Source organism: Rana temporaria, chromosome 1 (genome assembly GCF_905171775.1).
Source record: "Rana temporaria chromosome 1, aRanTem1.1, whole genome shotgun sequence".
Taxonomy (NCBI): domain Eukaryota; kingdom Metazoa; phylum Chordata; class Amphibia; order Anura; family Ranidae; genus Rana; species Rana temporaria.
The window spans coordinates 491513724-491533537 of NC_053489.1; positions in this window are offsets into that span (position 1 = coordinate 491513724).

Here is a 19814-nt window from a genome sequence, read left to right on the forward strand (position 1 = left end):
GCTGCCCCCCCCCCCAAAAAAAAAATTAGGCCCACCAAAATGCCCCCACATCCATTATTTTATATCATGTTAACTAAAGTGGACCTATCATGGCTCTATACATGTATATAGGAGTATAAAACGGACCTGTTATGGCTCTATTCATGCAATTAACCCCACAGTGGAGCGGAGAGCGGAACGGAAGGAGCTGTCGGGCGGCAATTAGCCCCACAGTGGAGTGGAGAGTGGAGCTGGCGGAATGGGATGGCGTGCGGGAGGCAATTTGCTGCCCCCCTGAAAGTGCTGCCTGGTACAATGGTACCATCGGGAGCTCTGGTAGGGCCGGCCCTGGCAGAGCTTTACCATATTCACTAAGCTCTGGGGCAAATGAGTGCAGCTGCACTTACAAAGTGCACAGTTTATTTGCCTTTAACCCTTTCACATTCATTGTATAGACCTGACAGCGGGATGAAATGCCTTGGACAGGAAAGGGGTAAAACCTTCTGGAGGTCAAGTGGTTAAAGGATTTCTCAATGACCACATGTCACTTGCTACTGTAAGTTAATTTAGCTTCACTTATTGGGGAAGTGAGCAGGAAGATTCCTTGCATCATATGCAGTGGCATTTCTTACCAGTCCCAGAGTCCAACGCCATCCTTTTCCAATGAAGGCTTGCTGACACACTACGGCCCAGATTCACGTATAGCGGTGTATATTTGTGCGGGCGTAGTGCATCTCATATGCGCTACGCCGACGTAACATTGTGAGGCAAGAACAGTATTCACAAAGCACTCGCTCCCAACGTTGCGCCAGCGTAACGTAAATTGTCCGGCGTAAGCCCACCTAATTCAAAGTAGGAAGGAAGTGGGCGTGATCCATTTAAATGAAGCTTGACCCCATGCAAATGATGGGCCGAACGAACGGCGCATGCGCGCGCATACTCAGAATTACATCAAATTTACTCCCTAAGATACGATGGCTCAATGCCTACGACGTGAACGTAACCTACGCCAAGCACCATTCACATACGACTTACGTAAAAGACGTAAAATACAACGGCTGTTGCGTTGTCCATACCTTTGCATGGGATGTGCCTCCTATAGGTGGAAAAACCTTACGCCGGACGTACGCCTTACGTAAACGGCGTATACTACTGCGACGGGCACAAGTACGTTCGTGAATCGGTGTATCTCGGTCAACTGCATATTCAACGCGTAAATCAATGGAAGCGCCCCTTGCGGCCAGCGTAAATATGCGCCCAGGCTCCGACGGCGTAGGAAACTTACGTCGGTCGGATGAAGCCACAATTTAGGCATATCTAGCTTTAAGAATCAGGCGCATAGATACAACGGCGCATCTGTGCACTTACGCGGCGTATATAAAGATACATTGGCGTAAGTGCTTTAAGAATCCGGACCTACGTGTCTAAAGTTGGAGCCTGCACACAACTATTGCATTAAAAGACACTAGATGAACGAGTTAGGTGTGACTTAGGTAATCAGGGAAAGAGTGCAAAGTGGTGGCAGCTTCTGGCACAAAGTCATTTGGAGTGATGAGATCAAAATTGAAAGTTTTGGCCACAACCATAAACACTTTATTTGGAGAAGAGTCAACAATGATGAAAGGTACACCATTCCTAATGTGAAACACGGAGGTGGACCCCTGATGTTTTGGGGGGATGTGTGCGCTACAAAGCCACAGGAAATTTGGTCAAAGTTGTTGGCAAGATGAATGCAGTATGTTATCAAAAAATTCTGGAGGAACATTTGCATTCATCAGCCAGGAAGCTGCACATGGGACATACTTGGACATTCCAACATGACAATCACTGGTCAAGTCCTGAAAAAAAAGTGTGGGAACTCCCACCCAAGATCCACTCCCCCACCAAAAAAAAAAAAAAAAAAGATACGCTCATAAGCATAATTACTAAACCACATGTTTTTTGCGAGTTATCGCGGGATTTAGAAAGAAGCAAGTTCTTTCTAAATCCCGCGGTAACTCGCGGCAGACCTCCGCAATGTCTCCTGGGAACAATGACAAAAGCTCCCAGGAGACATTGCGGCATCGAGGAAGTGACGGAATACCCGCACACTACCCGATGAATCCATATACAGGAAGCGGCCAGTAACATAAAGGATTACTAAGGTTCGCCTGCCCCTGACAGTGACTTAAGCTGGGCATCGCCTCTTACTGAAGGATCGGCTCGGGCAGCTCGGCTGCTCTAGTCCTGCAAAGGGAACTGAGTACCTGCTGTGAAAAAAGTGCAGGAATTCCGTTCCCACGCGTTCCCGCAGGACCTGAGCCCTGATGACAATGATCCGAAACACAAGGCCAAGTCGATCTGTCATTGGCTAGAGCAGAATAAAGTGAAGGTTCTGGAGTGGCCATCTCAGTCTCCTGACCTCAATATCATTGAGCCACTCTGGGGAGATCTCAAACGTGCAGTTCATGCAACACAGCCCAAGAATTTACAAGAACTCGAGGCTTTTTGCCAAGAGGAATTGGCAGCTTTACCATCTGATAAGATAAAGGGCCTCATCCACAAATACCACAAAAGACTTCAAACTGTCATTGATGTTAAAGGGGGCGATACACGGTACTAAGAACTGGGGTATGTAAACTTTTGATCAGGCTCATTTGGGTAGTTTATGTTGTCATGATGATTTAAAAAGAGTAAACACAGTTGATTGATTATAAATGGCTTCAGTCAAGCACTAACCATGAGTGGAAGAAATGTTTTGGTGTTATTATTCATATTCTCTGAAAAATGGCCAAGAAATCATAAAGTCGGCAAGGGTATGTAAACTTTTGAGCACAACTGTATGTTCCTATCTATTTACTAATGCTAGCAGCAAAAGGTTTAAAAATAGTCAATTTTGATTGAGAGAGTGAAATTCTACTTTAAATACCACCTAAAAAAAGCTTGATCTGTCTCAAAAAAAGATACAAAATTCATTTGCCTACAGTGTTGCATGACTGAGTAATTGTCATTCAAAGGGTGACAGTGCTGAAATCTGAAAATTGGCATGGGTAGGAAGGGGGTGAAAGTGTTTGATACTGAAGTGGGTAAACTGAACATTCTGTTGGGCTTTAAATGTTTCCAGCCTGGACTGTCTTTTATTATTTTACTTTTATTGACAACAATAAATACATATCTGCTGATAAATAAATGCTCATCTGGAAAGGCTCCCCTGGTGAGGCCTAAATATTATTGATTTAAACCAGAACTAAAATCCTTCAAGGTTTTGTAAACCTTCAGTTTTTTCACCGTAATGCATCCTATGCATTAAAGCGGTAGTTCCCCCTCCAAAAAAATTAGATTACCCTTAGATTGATGCTCATTTTGTCTAGGGGAATCGGCTAGTTGTTTTAAAATCGACGCTGTACTTACCGTTGTAGAGAGTGATCTTCTCCGCCGCTTCCGGGTATGGTGTTCGGGTATGGGCGTTCCTTCTTGATTGACAGTCTTCCGACAGGCTTTCGACGGTCGCATCCATCGCGTCACGAGTAGCCGAAAGAAGCCGAACGTCGGCGCGGCTCTATACGGCGCCTGCGCACCGACGTTCGGCTACTTTCAAAAATCGTGACGCGATAGATGCGACCGTCGGAAGCCTGTCGGAAGACTGTCAATCAAGAAGGAACGCCCATACCCGAACACCATACCCGGAAGCGGCGGAGAAGATCACTCTCTACAACGGTAAGTACAGCGTCGATTTTAAAACAACTAGCCGATTCCCCTAGACAAAATGAGCATCAATCTAAGGGTAAACATTTTTTGGAGGGGGAACTACCGCTTTAAGGTGAAAAAACATCTGATAGTTACAGACCCCCCAGCCCCCCGGTTTACTTACCTTAGCCCTCGAAAGTCCCACATCAAGAACAAGCTTGATCTCGGCCTGGTCTTCTCAGCTCTTCATTGGATAGATTTATAGCAGCGCAGCCATTGGCTCCCGCTGCTGTCAATCAAATCCAATGACCTGGGCACTAGGGCGGGGCCGAGTCCGGCATTCGTGTCTATGGACGCAAATGCTGGACTCCTGGAGCGCGCCCGCAAGGTAACCCTCTTGGAAAAGCGCTTCCTAGAGGGGGTTATCTGAAGAGGGGAGGAGCCGAGACAGCTGCAGAGGGACCCCAGAAGACAGCGTTCGGGGGCCACACTGTGCAAAACAAGCTGCACAGTGGAGGTAAGTATGACATGTTTGTTATTTTTATTTTTTAATCAAACCTTTAATTCCACTTCAATACTTATATCTGCTGCAATGTTCTAACATCTGTGATGACCCTCACTAGCATCTTCTCTCTGGCTTCTTCCATGTGCCGATCTTTGGCTCTCTTGATTGTCTTGACACAGTGGAGTTGATTTACTAAAACTGGAGAGAGCAAAATCTGGTGCATAGTAACCAATCAGCTTCCAGGTTTTTTGTAAAAGCTTAAAGTGGCTGTAAACCCCCCATACACCCAGTGAAGTGAACAGCCTCAGATGATGCACAGAGATGAACAACATTTCCTTACATAGGTTTTACATCCATATCTGCTGCCTTCACATTTATATACTGTTTAGAAAGTTCAGATTGCGTTAGGAAATGTTCTCTTCCTGTTTAACACAGAGGGGGTTATTTACGAAAGGCAAATCAACTTTGCACTACAAGTGCAAACTACAAGTGCAAAGTGCACTTGAAATTGCACTGAAAGTGCACTTGGAAGTGCAGTCGCTGTAAATCCGATGGGTAGATCTGAAATGAGGGGAAGCTCTGCTGATTTTATTATCTAATCATGTGCAAGCTAAAATGCTGTTTTTTCTTTTTCTTGCATGTCCCCCTCGGATCTACAGCGACTGCACTTCCACGTGCACTTTCAGTGCAATTTCAAGTGCACTTTGCACTTGTAGTGCAAAGTGGATTTGTCTTTCGTAAATAACCCACACAGTGCGATGTCTGGGCATACAGCCAAGATAGCTAAAATTGCTGATTGGAGGAAAGGCACACACCCCCTCTCATCATAGGCAGAGACTCTCAGAGGCGTTTTGCATCAGGGCCAGCTCCCTGCTAATATATTTTATCAATCTCCCGTAACAGAAATTTCAGGCTGCTTTTATCTAATGTGTCCGAGAATTTGTCAGCAGTTATCAGGCTGATAACAGAGGAACGGGTCAGGGGAGAGCTATGGGACTTAGCTCTTTGAAGAGAGATAACAAAATACTGCAGATATATGTGCCCAGCTCAAATTTCATGAATTGCGTTTACATCCACTTTAAATGAACAAGTTGAAGTTAGAAGCTGATTGGCTACCATGTATAGCTTCACCAGATTCTGTGTGCACCAGTTTAAAGGGGTGGTTCCCCCTAAAACAAATTTCTAACAATACATTCGTAAGACCCGTTACACTGAGGGTAGGCTGGCTTTTGTTTTGTTTTTTTAGTACATACCTCGATATCGCCGTTTCGTCCCTTGGCGGTGGGCGTTCCTAGTTGATTGACGTTCCTCCGACGGGCACATACGTGACGTCACGACTTTCCGAAAGAAGCCGAACGTCGCTGCGCAGGCGCCGTATAGAGCCGACTCTATACGGCGCCTGCGCAATGACGTTCGGCTTCTGTCGGAAAGTCGTGACGCGCAGTATGCGCCCGCCGGAGGAACGTCAATCAACTAGGAACGCCCACCGCCAAGGGACGAAACGGCGATATCGAGGTATGTACTAAAAAAACAAAACAAAAGCCAGCCTACCCGCAGTGTAACGGGTCTTAGGAATGTATTGTTAGAAATTTATTTTAGGGGGAACCACCGCTTTAAGTAAATCAACCCCAGTGTGCAGAAGAGTGTACATTTTAAAGAGCAGGAAGACAAGTCTATTTTATTGCAGAAGACACATTGCAATAAAGAGCTTGTCTGCTCATTATTTTTGTATTCAGACTTTGATTCTACGTTCAGTGATGGCCATTCATTTTGCACAAAAAACAATAATACAGTAGGATCCATAGTTCACAAATGGAAAATAGCGGAATTCTGGTCAAGTCAAGACAACATGGCAATTTTTAGAACCAGATGTGTTATAAATAAAACATGCGCTCTTGACTGATTGTTTAAAGTTTACCTAGGCCTTTACAGCTTAAAGCGAAAAGAGGTGTGATTACTTGGATCTAATAAAGATTGACAGCTATGGCACCCTGCTTATTGGTAATATGTGCAACTGTATAAATAAATGAAAAACATTCCCTTTACTTTGGCTAAACTGAAAACTGATGTCTCACAATAACATTTCAAATCTCATTTGTAGGATTGCACCCATTTTCTAGCTTTTGGTCTTCAAGGCTTTAAGAACCAGTGAAGAACGGCAGTAAAATGGACCTCAAGTGTAAATATTACCTAAGTTCAGTTGAGGTCAGGCGATTATTTTGAATGGCACTCCTTTTTTTTAAATTATAAACCGGTGTGCTCTAAAATTAGGCTGTCAAAGCATAGCCTAGATCTTAGTAGGCAACTGCTCTCCTCATGTCATACTCATGTCAGAGTTGAGCGCTTTGTTCTGACATAAAAAGCAAGATCCTCAGTAAAGTGTGATATTAGAATAAAGTGGTTTCTGATTTCATACACACTACATTCCTGCCTTGTACATACATACATACTTCTGATGGGATTTTAGAAACACCTTCCTGAAGAGTTTTTTGCATGGCTTTATATGAGGTTGTAGTTACATGGAGTTAAAACTCTCTGCGCTTCTTCCAGCAGTTTTCCAGCATGCAAATAAAGAAAGGTAATGTAACGAAACGTCCCACACTCCGCTTGAGTGCTTTCGACATAAACCACTTCCTCCCAGTCTGATTATAGATATCAGATATTCCAACCGCTCACAACTACAAACAAGACAATACTTGCTAGATTGCTGAACATGGACTGTTTATTAGAACAAGAATACAAGTCTTATATAAGCCTCGTACACACGATCAGTCCATCCGATGAAGCTGACTGATGGTCCGTTGTGCGTACACACCATCAGTTCAAAAACCGTTCGTGTCAGAATGCGGTGACGTAAAACACAACGACGTGCTGAAAAAAATGAAGTTCAATGCTTCCAAGGATGCGTCGACTTGATTCTGAGCATGCGCGGGTTTTTAACCTCCCTGGCGGTATGATTCTTTCAGAAAAAACATGCTGAAAGCGGTACCATTATTTCCAAGGAAATTTGGCGTTTTATATTGTAGGTCTGTAATTTTTAGAAATAACTCACTTAAATCTGACCAAACAAGATTCTAATAGGCATCCCGGGTATGACATTTTTTTAAAAACAAAATTATAAATTATAATATAATAAATAACTATAAATAATTATAACAAGTAATAATATAATTATAATAAAAATTATTCAATAATGTAATCAAATCAAAATCACTGAAATTTGCTCAGTTGCAGAATTGTCGCTGTCATTATTTTTTTTTTTTACAACGAATTTCCCTACAAATCGCTATCGCACAATTCTGCAAGTGATTATAATTTATTATCGCTGTTTTTTAGCTGATCTAAAACCATTTTTGACATAAAGGGACACTTTTGGTTGCTATGGACAATCTACAGTTTGCAGACAGAAAGAAAGGCTTTTATTATATAAAAGAACATGTAGGACACAGGACAGACCACTAGGGACAAGGGGGTGTGTTTTTTTTACATACAGTACTGTAATCTATAAGATTACAGTATACTGTATGTAAAGTGTTTGTTTACTTTTTTGAATTTGGCGCCGTTCTCCGTCCCCGTGCGTCGTAACGTCGCAGGGAACGGAGATCGGCTGCACAGGAGGACGCTGTGTGAATCGAGCGAGGTCCCGCTCGCTCACACAGCGCGGTGGCATCGCTGGATCCAGGGACAAGGTAAGTAAACCAAGCCTGTGGATCTAGTGAGGCAAGCCAGAGTCTGACTCGGGGTTACCACTCGCAGCAGGAAAATCTAACCCCGAGTCATACTCGGGAATACCGCCAGGCAGGTTAACCGATGCTTTTGCATACTAACGATCGGTTTTGACCTATCGGTTAGGCGTCCATTGGTTCAATTTTAAAGCAAGTTCTCATTTTTTTGACCGAAGGTTAAATAACCTATGGGGCCTACACACGATCGGTTTGGACTGATGAAAACAGTCCTTCAGACCGTTGTCCTCTGGCGATCCTATCATGTGTACGAGGCCTTACAGTAGAAGAGGGGGTTCACCCCTCCTGCTCATAATAATTTAATAATACACTTGTAACCAGAAACATAAATTAACATGAGCTAATTAACTAATCACAGCAGCCGATGTGACTCCCTAACTACAATATACATGTAGCGCCCTGCTCCTGTTGGGTAGGCGCTGTTTGTAAATATAAGTTATCTGAGCTGTAGTTTAGCTCAGCATGATTATGCCAAATTATTGGTTTCTGTTCCAGTTCAACTGCATTGCATATTTTCCACTTGACTGTGGGTGTCGCTGTCACCATGTGTCAAGATTGGAAACACAGCAGGTTGGGTGCATCGAGTATTTTTTACCAGAAGCAGCTCAGTGGGCGTGGTCCCTGCCGCTGTGCATTTTGGGAGAGGGTACTTAAGGGACAGACACTGTTCTGGCGGGGTCTTCCGTTTCTAACCTGATGGCCCTCCTGCCCTCAGGGATGTGCTAGCAGTTTTTTTCCGGCCTCTGTGCCTGCTGGCTCAAGGTTCCGCTACTGAGAGTAGACCCAGGAGTTTCTTGGGCTTACTGGTCCAGGGATGGTCCCGTGCTATCTTCTCTGCAGGAAGAAGCTGAGCAATTGAGGATTCAATTAGAGGACGCATCCCGGCCAATCTACCTCACAGTGCTGCCGGCTGGCTGAAAGATCCTGGTACTGTGTAGCTGTGTCTTTGGAACTTTAGCAAAATGTGTTGGTGGTTACACGGTCCTGTGGCAGAAGACTATGCAACGACTCGTTTACACTCATCAAGTCTGTGGCAGAGACTTTTGAACGAGCTTCACACCGGTTGCTAGGTCAGTGAGAGAGGCCTATCCGATGGTTGCTGAATCCAGTGTGGAAACGGTTTGTCCTCTGGATCCAAGAACGTCCCTGTGATCTGCAAAGCAAGGTACCTGAATCTCCCCTAACCCTCCATCCCTCTGTCTGATCTTGTTTAATAAAACCTTGGAAAAATAGACTAAGTGTTGGTTCAGACCTTTGTGAATAACTCTTCAAGAAGGACCCCTAAGATGAACGTGGTAAGGTAACGGCAGGCCCAAATTCAAACCAGCAGCTCCTACGGGGGTAGTGCTACACACATTATAATACATATCAACACAGAACTCCTTCATACAATTGCATAGTCAATTAGCACAAGCAACAATGGGTGAAAGACTCGTAGAAGTTATCCTAGACTAATTTACATTATAACAGACAACAGACAGACAGGTGGCTGGAGTTGATGACATTAGCATCTAACAGTATGTGTCCCAACATTATGAATCAGTCACTATTTCTAATATGACATATACACGGTTCCCAGAGTCTGTGTGTCTTGGAAGAACATTGACCTGAATCCAAAGTAACACCAACTCAAGGGTCCCCAGGCATACAGCTCACAAAGAACACCATTCCCCCAAATGCCAGGGCCCATGATCGCAAGGCAAAAGGCTAGCATTCATTCTGTCACAGGTGATAATGGACTTTGATCAGGTGTTTTATTATTTACACATTTTGAGAGCTTTTACATTTTTCTGTTTTGCATAAGGAGGCTTCAGGAGTACTTAGACCACTTCAGGAATCCTAAAAGACCGCCACAGAGCCCACAGACAGGGATCAGTTGTAGGACATAAAGGCACATTCAGTTCTGGGCACAGTGTGCCCCTTCTATAGATTGCCCCCTGCACTGCAGTATTTAATTATGTAGGTATAATTGCAAATGTCTGGTAACATATTAAGTATATTCAATAAAGAAAGTGTCATGTAGAACGTACAGACCTTTCTGGTATCTCCAATCAGAAATCAGGCTTTCCCATTACAAGGATGAATTTAGCTATAATGTCATATAAAGGTAATCATCATCACATTGCAAACACAAACTTTCAATGGCTAAGATGGAGCTGGAATGTTATATCTTTAACATTTGCTCCACTGTGGCTTAGATATAAAGAATACAAGCAAACATATAAGACCCAGAACAAATCAAACTGACGTGACCTCAACACAAACCACATGTCAGATTTCTACTGCTGAACTTTGAGGTCTTGTAATAAAATCAAAGCCATCATCTACTTTCCAAATCAATTACACTTGTCTTTTGTCACTATTAGATAGCTTTTGCATCCTAAGACATGCATGATTTGAAGGTTCTGTACCTATTTTATCTGATTGTCAAACAAACCTCATCAGTGCTCCCCGTGGATGCTTATATGTATTGCCCACACAATACTTACAATTAGGGGTGCAACGGATCAAAAAACTCACGGATCGGATCGATCCTCGGATCAGGAGTCACGGATCGGATCATTTTCGGATCAGCGCAAAAAAAAAAAAAAAAAAGGGTGTTTTCATTGGTCCAAAAAAAAAAAAAATGTGTATATATATATATATATATATATATATATATATATATATATATATATATATACACACACACACACACACACACACACACACACACACACACACACACATACATTTCAGGGGTGGATTAAAGAGGAAGCAGGTGAGGCTGTTTGGGACTTGTTAAAAGTACAATCTTGATGTTTTTACAGATATATATATATATTTTTTCTGTAAAAACATCAAGATTGTACTTTTAACAAGTCCCAAACAGCCTCACCTGCTTCCTCTTTAATCCACCCCTGAAATGTGCTCTTCCCCCCCCCCCTCCTCTCACACCAGTGCTTCTCTGCTAATATTCCCTCTCCATGTCGGCTTGCCAGAGCCCAGTGCACAGCGTGACACGCCTCCCCGGGGAGGCGTGTCACGCTGGGCTCTGGCAGCAGACTGGCCGCCGCTCCGGAGCTAGGCCGAAGCCGGGGACTTTCCTAGGCCTAGGCTCCGGAGCGCTCCGCGGATCGCGGGGTGTGCCGATCCGAACGGGGTGGCCCGTTCGGATCACGGATCAGTGACGATCCGTTGCACCCCTACTTACAATGCAATGCCATGTGAGCTCCATTAACCAAATAGACAGCAATGCAAATCTGAGATGGGTGCAAACAGAACCATTGTGCACAAACCCCATATAAAGTAATCAATGTGGATTTTAAATAATCATATTCATCCAGTTATTAGAGATTTTACCCTGATGTATTTTTTTCTTTTGTTGTTGGCCATTATAAGCTTCAATCTTTGCCTGTATTATTATGTAGAAGAACAGAAAAAAATACTGCGCTAACTCTATATCATAAAAAACAGCAGCAGCTCTAAAATAAAAGCTGTGCTTACAGAATAAAGAACCAATATTGCAATCAGTCCATCATGTGACAAAGTGTATATACCAATGATATGACATATAATCATAAATAAAATGCTAATGATATTAACAAATAAAAAAGTCCATATACACCAGTGAAGGGAATAATGAATGAATATTAGTGAAAATATAATCACAACAGTGATAGAAGATGAACAAAAAGTCCCAGACCTCAAAAGAGACCGTGATATGCCAACTGAGGTGATGATGGAATCTTGAGAGGATGAGACCCAAAGTGAACACCTTAAAAACACTCGTGGTCCGGAGGCATGTCCAGATGTGAAGCCGAGAGGACGTGTGGTGGCTTAGCTCTGCTTCTACCTTATCCTTTACCGCATCCTGACACCCAGGCCCAGCTTCTCCTATATGGCTCCGGGGCGCCGCAAATACGGGAAACATCCGCCGCCTCCAGCCTGCTCTCCCGCTTTGGCGGCCATCTTGCCCTCTCCCTCCTTCCTCATCCTGTGTCGCGGCGGGCAGTCAGACAGTGGTCGTATGGCATGGGAGACACGGTGCCCTTTAATACTGACCTAATGGCGGCAATCACATCGCTGAAGGAGACGCTCACCACCAAGATAGACGCGGTGTCTGTGGAGGTGAGTCTCCTTCGCCATGACATGGACAGATTCTGGTCCCGGATGTCGGAGGCCCGCATATCCCAGGTGGAGGACACCGTGAGGGTGGACTCGAGAGAACTAAGAATACTGCAAAAGCAGGTACCGGCTCTGCAGGAGAAGTCCATTGACACTGAAAATAGACTCAGGAAGAATAATCTGCGGGTGGTGGGTCTCCCTGAGAGGGCCGATTGCGCCAATCCTGCTGAGTTTGCTGAAAAGTTTCTCACCACCCTGCTAGGCCTCAAGGATCTATCCCCCACTTTTGTGGTTCCCTGGGGCACCACCGAGACCCTTCCTGCTCAGGCTCCTGAACTATCGTGACAGGGACAGAATGCTTGCTTCTGCCAGAAGTGCTGTGACTATTCTACTGAAGTTCAGCAACATCGCCGCTCCTACACTGAGGTGCGTAAACGCCTCCAAGAGTGCGTCCTGAAATACAGCCTCTTGTACGCCAGCAAGCTTCGGGTGGTTGATGGCGACTCCACCCGCTACTTCGAGATGCCTGCTGCAGCAGCTGCCTGGCTTGACTCCCATTGATTAGAGGGAGTCCTTCATGCCGACCTACTGTTTTGCCTCTACTTTTCCTCCACCCACTGCTTCTCACAATGGGTGGAGCAGTTTACCAATTTAGGCATTGTTATCTCGAAAGAGCGTAAAGACTTTGTGTGGCTTAACCTTGACCCCGTCCTGGTGGCAGTCAGGGCCAAACTAAAGGCTTGGAGCAATCTTCCCCTCTCCCTCATTGGCCGTATTAATCTTCTTAAAATGAAGGTCCTTCCTAAATGTACATACATTTTTCTAAACTCCCCACAGTGGCTGACTAAAACATTTTTTAAGTCTCTCAAGCAGCTCTTCCTTTTCATTTATTTGAGGGCCCAAGCCACCTAGATTTAAATGCGCCACCTTGACCAGGCCTGTGGATAGTGGGGGTTTGGCTCTCCCGGATTGCCATAAGTACTTCTTGGCCACTCAGCTCGTAACTACCCATTGGTGGTTGCAAGCGGACCTGTCCAACTCTGTGGTGGTTCTGGAGGCAGCAATTGTGAGGTCTCTGGAGGCACTGCGGGGGTTGCTCTTTAGAGGGCTTTAAACCCCCCCATCATCTCACCCCTTCTATACGCACCACTATAAGGGCATGGAAGGTGGGCAAGGCGCTGAGGACACCCCAGCCTAACTCGTGGTCTCCTCACACCCTCCTGTGGCTGGACCCTAACCTCCCGCAGTTTAACACTATCCCGGATCCGCAGGACTGGGCCAAATATAAAATTCTTACCCTTTAGCAAGTGATCACTAACGGAGAGATTTTTCCCCCTTTCATGTTTTACGTGCCAAATTTCAGGTCCCTATTTAGATCCATTTTAGGTACCTTCAATTGGCTCATGCCTTTAGTTCTTGGGCCAATCAGCCGTCTTGGCGTATTCTGAGCTCGAATCTACCCTGCGGGTAAAGGATTTGGAGAAACCCACGTCCCAACTCTATGGGTCCCTGTTGGTTGCTGCCGCCCCTGAGCTGTCCTCCCTCCACAGGAAATGGGTAGAGGACATACCGGGGCTGGATAACGATGACTGGAGGGAGATTTGGGACTTTCCCTTCTCCACCCTGGTCTCAGCACGGGACAAAATAAAATTATACATAGAGCTCATTATACCCCTCATAGGCAACACCAGATGTCGCCAGTGCATTCTCCAGCGTGCTGGCACTGCCTGCACCAGCGGGGTGATTTTTTTCACATCTTTTGGGATTGCCCAGCGATAGTGCAGTACTGGATGGCAGTGCTTCGGGTAATTGTCCGGACCACCCAAATTAAAATCCCCTATAATCCCAAATATTGTCTGCTGGGACTGGTGGAACAACTGTCTGTACTTTGAGCCAGGAAAGTACTCATCTGCCTGCTACTGTTCCCGTGGCAGGAAATGGCCCCTGCGTGGGCGACTGTTCGGCCCCTATGTGGGCCAAGTTTGTATATCACTGAAAACCTGAATAAAAAAGATTAAAAAACAAAAAAAACACTCATGCTCCACCACCGTCTGAATAAACCGCTTACCAGAGGAAAGTTTGTATTATGCCTATCAAATAATCCAATCTGCGACACTTCAGAAGATCAGGAAGGATCCAAATCCAATGGGGTCAATGGATTCCCAGTGGGCCAACAATCATACCCCAAAAAATCAGAACACTCATAGTGTGATACAGCACCGTAAGGGTTTATTAAAAATTAAAAACTCACTTACACAGAATCAATAAATTCATGTCCATAAGAAAAAGCCGGCTGGCCTGCAGACGTCTGTCCACTGGTGATGATGTCAGCACGTCAACCTCCCGACATACGTTTTGTGTCAGGTCAATGGGAAACCTTTTTTTTTTTAAGCCGGCCGGCCTGCAGACGCCTGTCCACTGGTGATGACTTCAACCTCACATTTTTTTTTAAGCCGGCAGGCCTGCAGACGCCTGTCCACTGGTGATGACGTCAGCGCGTCAACCTCCCCTTTTTTTTTAAGCCGGCCGGCCTGAAAACGCCTGTCCACTGGTGATGATGTCAGCGCTTCAACCTCCCCTGTATTATTATGTATAAAATGCAGAGCCAAAAAGTCCCAGCTCTAACTGCATCGGCATGAGAAAATCATTTGTTATAGTTGAGGTAATTTACTATAGGAACAGAAGAGTGAATTGCAAAGTGAAACTTAGTGAAATAGATGAAGCTGTGTTCACGTTAAACACCCAGTCATATGCAAAAAAAACAATTTTTTTTTCTTCTTAAAAGATACCAAGCAAATAATTGAGTAATCAAAGTTGGCACAGGTAAACTTTTTTTTTTTTTTTTTTACTGATGATCACTTTGCAAAGTGAACATAATTTTTTTTTTTTTATAGGTTAAGAGCTTCTAATAATGTAATACGGTAATAATGAACACCTATTGCATCATAATTTTCTTTCTTAAGCCATTATGCTCATCTTTTCCAACGATATAATAGCTTTTGCATAAGGAATGCTTGATTACTGTATTTATTGGCGTATAACACGCACTTTTCCCCCCTGAGAATAGAGGGTAAACTATTTTTTTTTTAACTAACAGGGTTGCAGGGATTGGGCGGTCTGCCCCGGGTGCCTCCTGGCCCTGGAACAGCGCTGTCAGCATACTTTAAAGTTAAGAAAACATTACTGCCAGTCCTTTCTCATACACTTCCTGTGTCACCCTCAATGTAAATGGAAGCCTCTAAATACCTCAATTAACGCCACTCTTTCTGGCCACTCTTCTCCTCCCGCTCTGCCTCCTCGAGTGTAGCTTTTGATTGGAGGAGGAGAGCGGTCATGTGACCATCAATGAAACAGCAGAGGAGAGCAGTCAAAAGACCGGCTCCATGAAAAAGCATTAATTGAGGTATTTAGAAGCTTCAATTTACCACAGTGACACAGGAGGAGCAGTGTATGAGAAAAGGCTGACAGTGATGTTTTCTCAACTTCAGAGTATGCTGGCAGTGCTGTTCCAGGAGACTGGGTGGCTTTATAATGAAAGGGGACTGTGTACCGTGCAGAGAAAGGGGGCTGTGTACCTTGCAGGGAAAGGGGGCTGTGGAAAGTTTTATATGCATGTGCGTGTTATACGCCGATAAATACAGTATTTTGCAAGGCTACTTACTAGTTGTATACCTACTTTAACTACACTATATTGTCAAAAGTATTGAGATGCCTGCCTTTACATGCACATGAACTTTAATGGTATTCCAGTCTTAGTCCGTAGGGTTTGATATTGAGTTGGCCCACCCATTGCAGCTATACCAGCTTCAACTTTTTGGGAAGCCGGTCCACAAAGGGTATTAGTGGGTCTATGGGAATGTTTGACCATTCTTCCAGAAGTGCCTTTGTGAGGTCAGGCACTGATGTTGGATGAGAAGACCTGGCTCGCATTCTCTGCTCTAATTCATCCGAAAGGTGTTCTATTGGGTTGAGGTCAGGACTCTGTGCAGGCCGGTCAAGTTCCTCCACCCCAAACTCGCTCATCCATGTCTTTATGGACCTTGCTTGTGCACTGGTCCAAATCATTTGGTGGAGGTGTGATTATGGTGTGGGGTTGTTTTTCAGGGGTTGGGCTTGGCCCCTTAGTTCAAGTGAAGGAAACTCTTAAGGCGTCAGTCAAGTTCCTCCACCCCAAAACTTGCTCATCCATGTCTTTATGCACCTTCCTATGTGCACTGGCGTGCAGTCATGTTGGAAGAGGAAGGGACCACCCAAACTGTTTCCACAAAGTAGGGAGCATATAATTGTTCAAAATGTCTTGGTATGCTGAAACCTTAAGATTTCCCTTCACTGGAACTATGGGACCAAGCCCAACCTCTAAAAAACAACCCTACACCATAATCCCCTCTCCACCAAATGATTTGGACCAGTGCACAAAGCAAGGTCACATTACAGCAACTAGACTGGGAGATATTGCCACATCCCCCTTACAGTCCGGACCTCGCTCCGAGTGATTTCCAGCTGTTTGGGCCCCTAAAATAGTTCCTTGGAGGTCAGCATTTCAGGACTGATGAGGAAGTAAGCGCGCTGTCCTAGGATGGTTCAGGCGTACTGACAAATCTTTCTATGCCAAAGCTTTCCAATCGGTAGTTAAATGCTGAGATTAGAAACTTGTTGTGTATAAAAGTAGGGCCAAGCTTAACATGTACAGGAAAAGTGGAGATCTGCATATGACTTCAGCTGCCTGCATTGTTGCATCAATTTGATGCACCATTTTACTGAAGACAACGTCTGCTTATGCAGTCTGCTGTAAGAGACAGATTCACAAAAACAGCATCTTTAATGCAAATGCAGATGTCAGGCATTCAGTCTGTCCTACAAAATGTAGCTCTAGCAAAAATTTTAAGCCGGCTACCTGACATGAGACAATATGGGGAAAAGAGCACAGAGAGCTTATGATTTACAAGGATTGGAATGCAAATTTCTGTATACACAGAAGCATCAGGGCAACTGGCATGTGTTATAACAGGAAGCTGCACCAGCAGACTGTACAAATGATTAGTGGGCAACTCTGTGCACTAAACAAAAACTACTGTTCTGCTAATGCTAACTGGGAACCATTATAGCAGATGTACAATACCCTTTCTTCTAAACTAGGTTAACAACCTCCCCTGCTGTTCCTGGCATTTAAGGAGGTTCTCAACAATTTGTCAGTCAGAAGTTGTAGTCAGTGTCTGGCCTCCAGTGTCAGTAGAGCAATGGACAGTGTCAGTCAGTAGGGCAGTGGATGTGCCAGTAGGGCTGTGGACAGTGTTAGTCAGCATGGCAGTGGAAGAGCAATGGACAGTGCCAGTCAGCAGGGCAGTGGATGTGTCAGCAGGGCAGTGGATGTGTCAGTAGGGCTGTGGATAGTGTTAGTCAGCAGGGCAGTGGATGTGTCAGCAGGGCAGTGGATGTGTCAGTAGGGCTGTGGATAGTGTTAGTCAGCAGGGCAGTGGAAGAGCAATGGACAGTGTCAGTCAGTAGGGCAGCGGATGGTGTCAGTAGAGCATTGAATGGCGCCAGGAGTACAGCATTGTACGTGTCAATAGTATAATGGACAAAGTCAGTAGGGCAGTGGACAGAGTCACTAGGGCAGTAGTCAGTGTCAGTAGAACAGTGGAAGGTATCAGTAGAGCAGTGGACATTGTCAGTCAGTAGAACAGTGGATGATGTCAGTAGAGCAGTAAACATTGGCCCAGATTCAGGTAGATCCGTGCAATATTTGCGTGGGCAAAGGGCAACGATTTTTGCTCTGCGCCCACGCAAATATTTTGATATGCCCGCGATTCACGGAGCAGTAGCTCCGTAAATTGCGCGGGCGATATGCTAAATAGCCGGGCGTAAGGCCGGGGCGGGAATCATTTAAATTAGGCGCGCTCCCGCGCCGAGCGAACAGCGCATGCTCCGTCGGGAAACTTTCCCGACGTGCATTGCGGCAAATGACGTCGCAAGGACGTCATTTGCTTCTAAGTGAACGTGAATGGCGTCCAGCGCCATTCACGAATCACTTACGTAAACGACGTGAAATTTAAATTTCACGAGCGGGAAGGGCAGCTATACTTTAGCATTGGCTGCCCCTGCTACAGCAGGAGCAACCTTGCGCTAAAGTCGCCGTACGGAAACTCCGTACCTTGCGTGCGCAGGGCCCGCGCAACTTTTGTGAATCGGTGGTAGTATGCAATTTGCATACTATACGCCGATCACAATGGCCGCGCCCCCTAGCGGCCAACGCAAGAATGCAGCCTGAGATATGAAGGCATAAGGAGGCTTATGTCTGTCATATCCTAGGCTGCAGTCCGCGTAGCGATGTTCCTGAATCAGGGGCATTCGCTACACGGGAGCAAAACAGCTATTGCGCCGCGCAACCTATGGTTGCGCGGGCGCAATAGCTTCTTGAATCTGGGCCATTGTCCGTGGCCAGTGGCAGGTGTCAGTAGAGCAGTCGACAGTATCAGTCAGTAGGGCAGTGGCAGGTGTCAGTGAACATTTTCAGTCAGTGAGGTGGTGGATGGTGTCAGTAGGGCAGTGTACAGGGGTCAGTAGGGCAGTGGACAGTGACAGTAGAGCAATGGATGATGTAAGTAGGGCAGTGTACAGGGGTCAGTAGGGCAGTGGACAGTGACAGTAGAGCAGTGGATGATGTAAGTAGGGCAGTGTACAGGGGTCAGTAGGGCAGTGGACAGTGACAGTAGAGCAGTGGATGGTGTCAGCAGGGCAGTGTACAGGGGTCAGTAGGGCAGTGGACAGTGACAGTAGAGCAGTGGATGGTGTCAGTAGGGCAGTGTACAGGGGTCAGTAGGGCAGTGGACAGTTACAGTAGAGCAGTGGATGGTGTCAGTGTACAGGGGTCAGTAGGGCAGTGGATGGTGTCAGTAGGGAAGTGTACAAGGGTCAGTAGGGCAGTGGATGGTGTCAGTAGGGCAGTGAGCAGTGTCAGTAGAGCAGTGGACTTATTGGCTCAGCAATGGCGGAGTGAAGTCATGGATTTTAGTGTGCTCTGCAAGGCATCACCTTCCTGACTGACAGTAAACCGTATGCACAGCTAACCTACTCAGGATATTGGAGCTCCAAATGCTGTTCATAGACTCCTGAACGGATCATGATTAATTTTAACTTCATGAATATTATGCATTTTTTTTTTACATGATGACATGGATACAAGACTTCATCATCACTATGGAAATTAATATCTGGGAAACCACCGCAGCTAATACAGTATCTATAACTAGCATTTTTCTCAGGGCTTGTTCACACCATGTGCCACTAGTGAGTTTTTTCAGCAGCAGATCAACGCAGGTCGCTGCAACAGCATATAGAAAACAGTGATGTCTTTGTGCTTCATTCATACCACAATATTGTTTACATGTGCATTGTGTTATAATGAAATCTGTCCGAACGTTAAGGTACAAAAGGAAATTGTTGTTAGTATTTTGACCTTTCCAGGGACCTTTCACTTCACAACAGATGGCATAAAAACACACATTTTCAATGCATTGCAAGGAGTTTTGATGTGCAGCATGGTGTGAAATGGCCCCAAGCAAGAGGATAATATATATATGTGCCGCCCAATAGTCATATAATTTGTTATATATACATATTGGGCCGGATTCAGAGAGACTTACGACGGTGTATCTCCAGATACGCCGTGGTAAGTCCGATTGGGCGCCGTCGTATCTATGCGCCTAATTCTTAGAATCAGTTACGCATAGATTTCCCTAAGATTCGACCGGCGTAAGTCTCTTACACCGTCGTATCTTAGGCTGCATATTTACGCTGGCCGCTAGGTGGCGCTT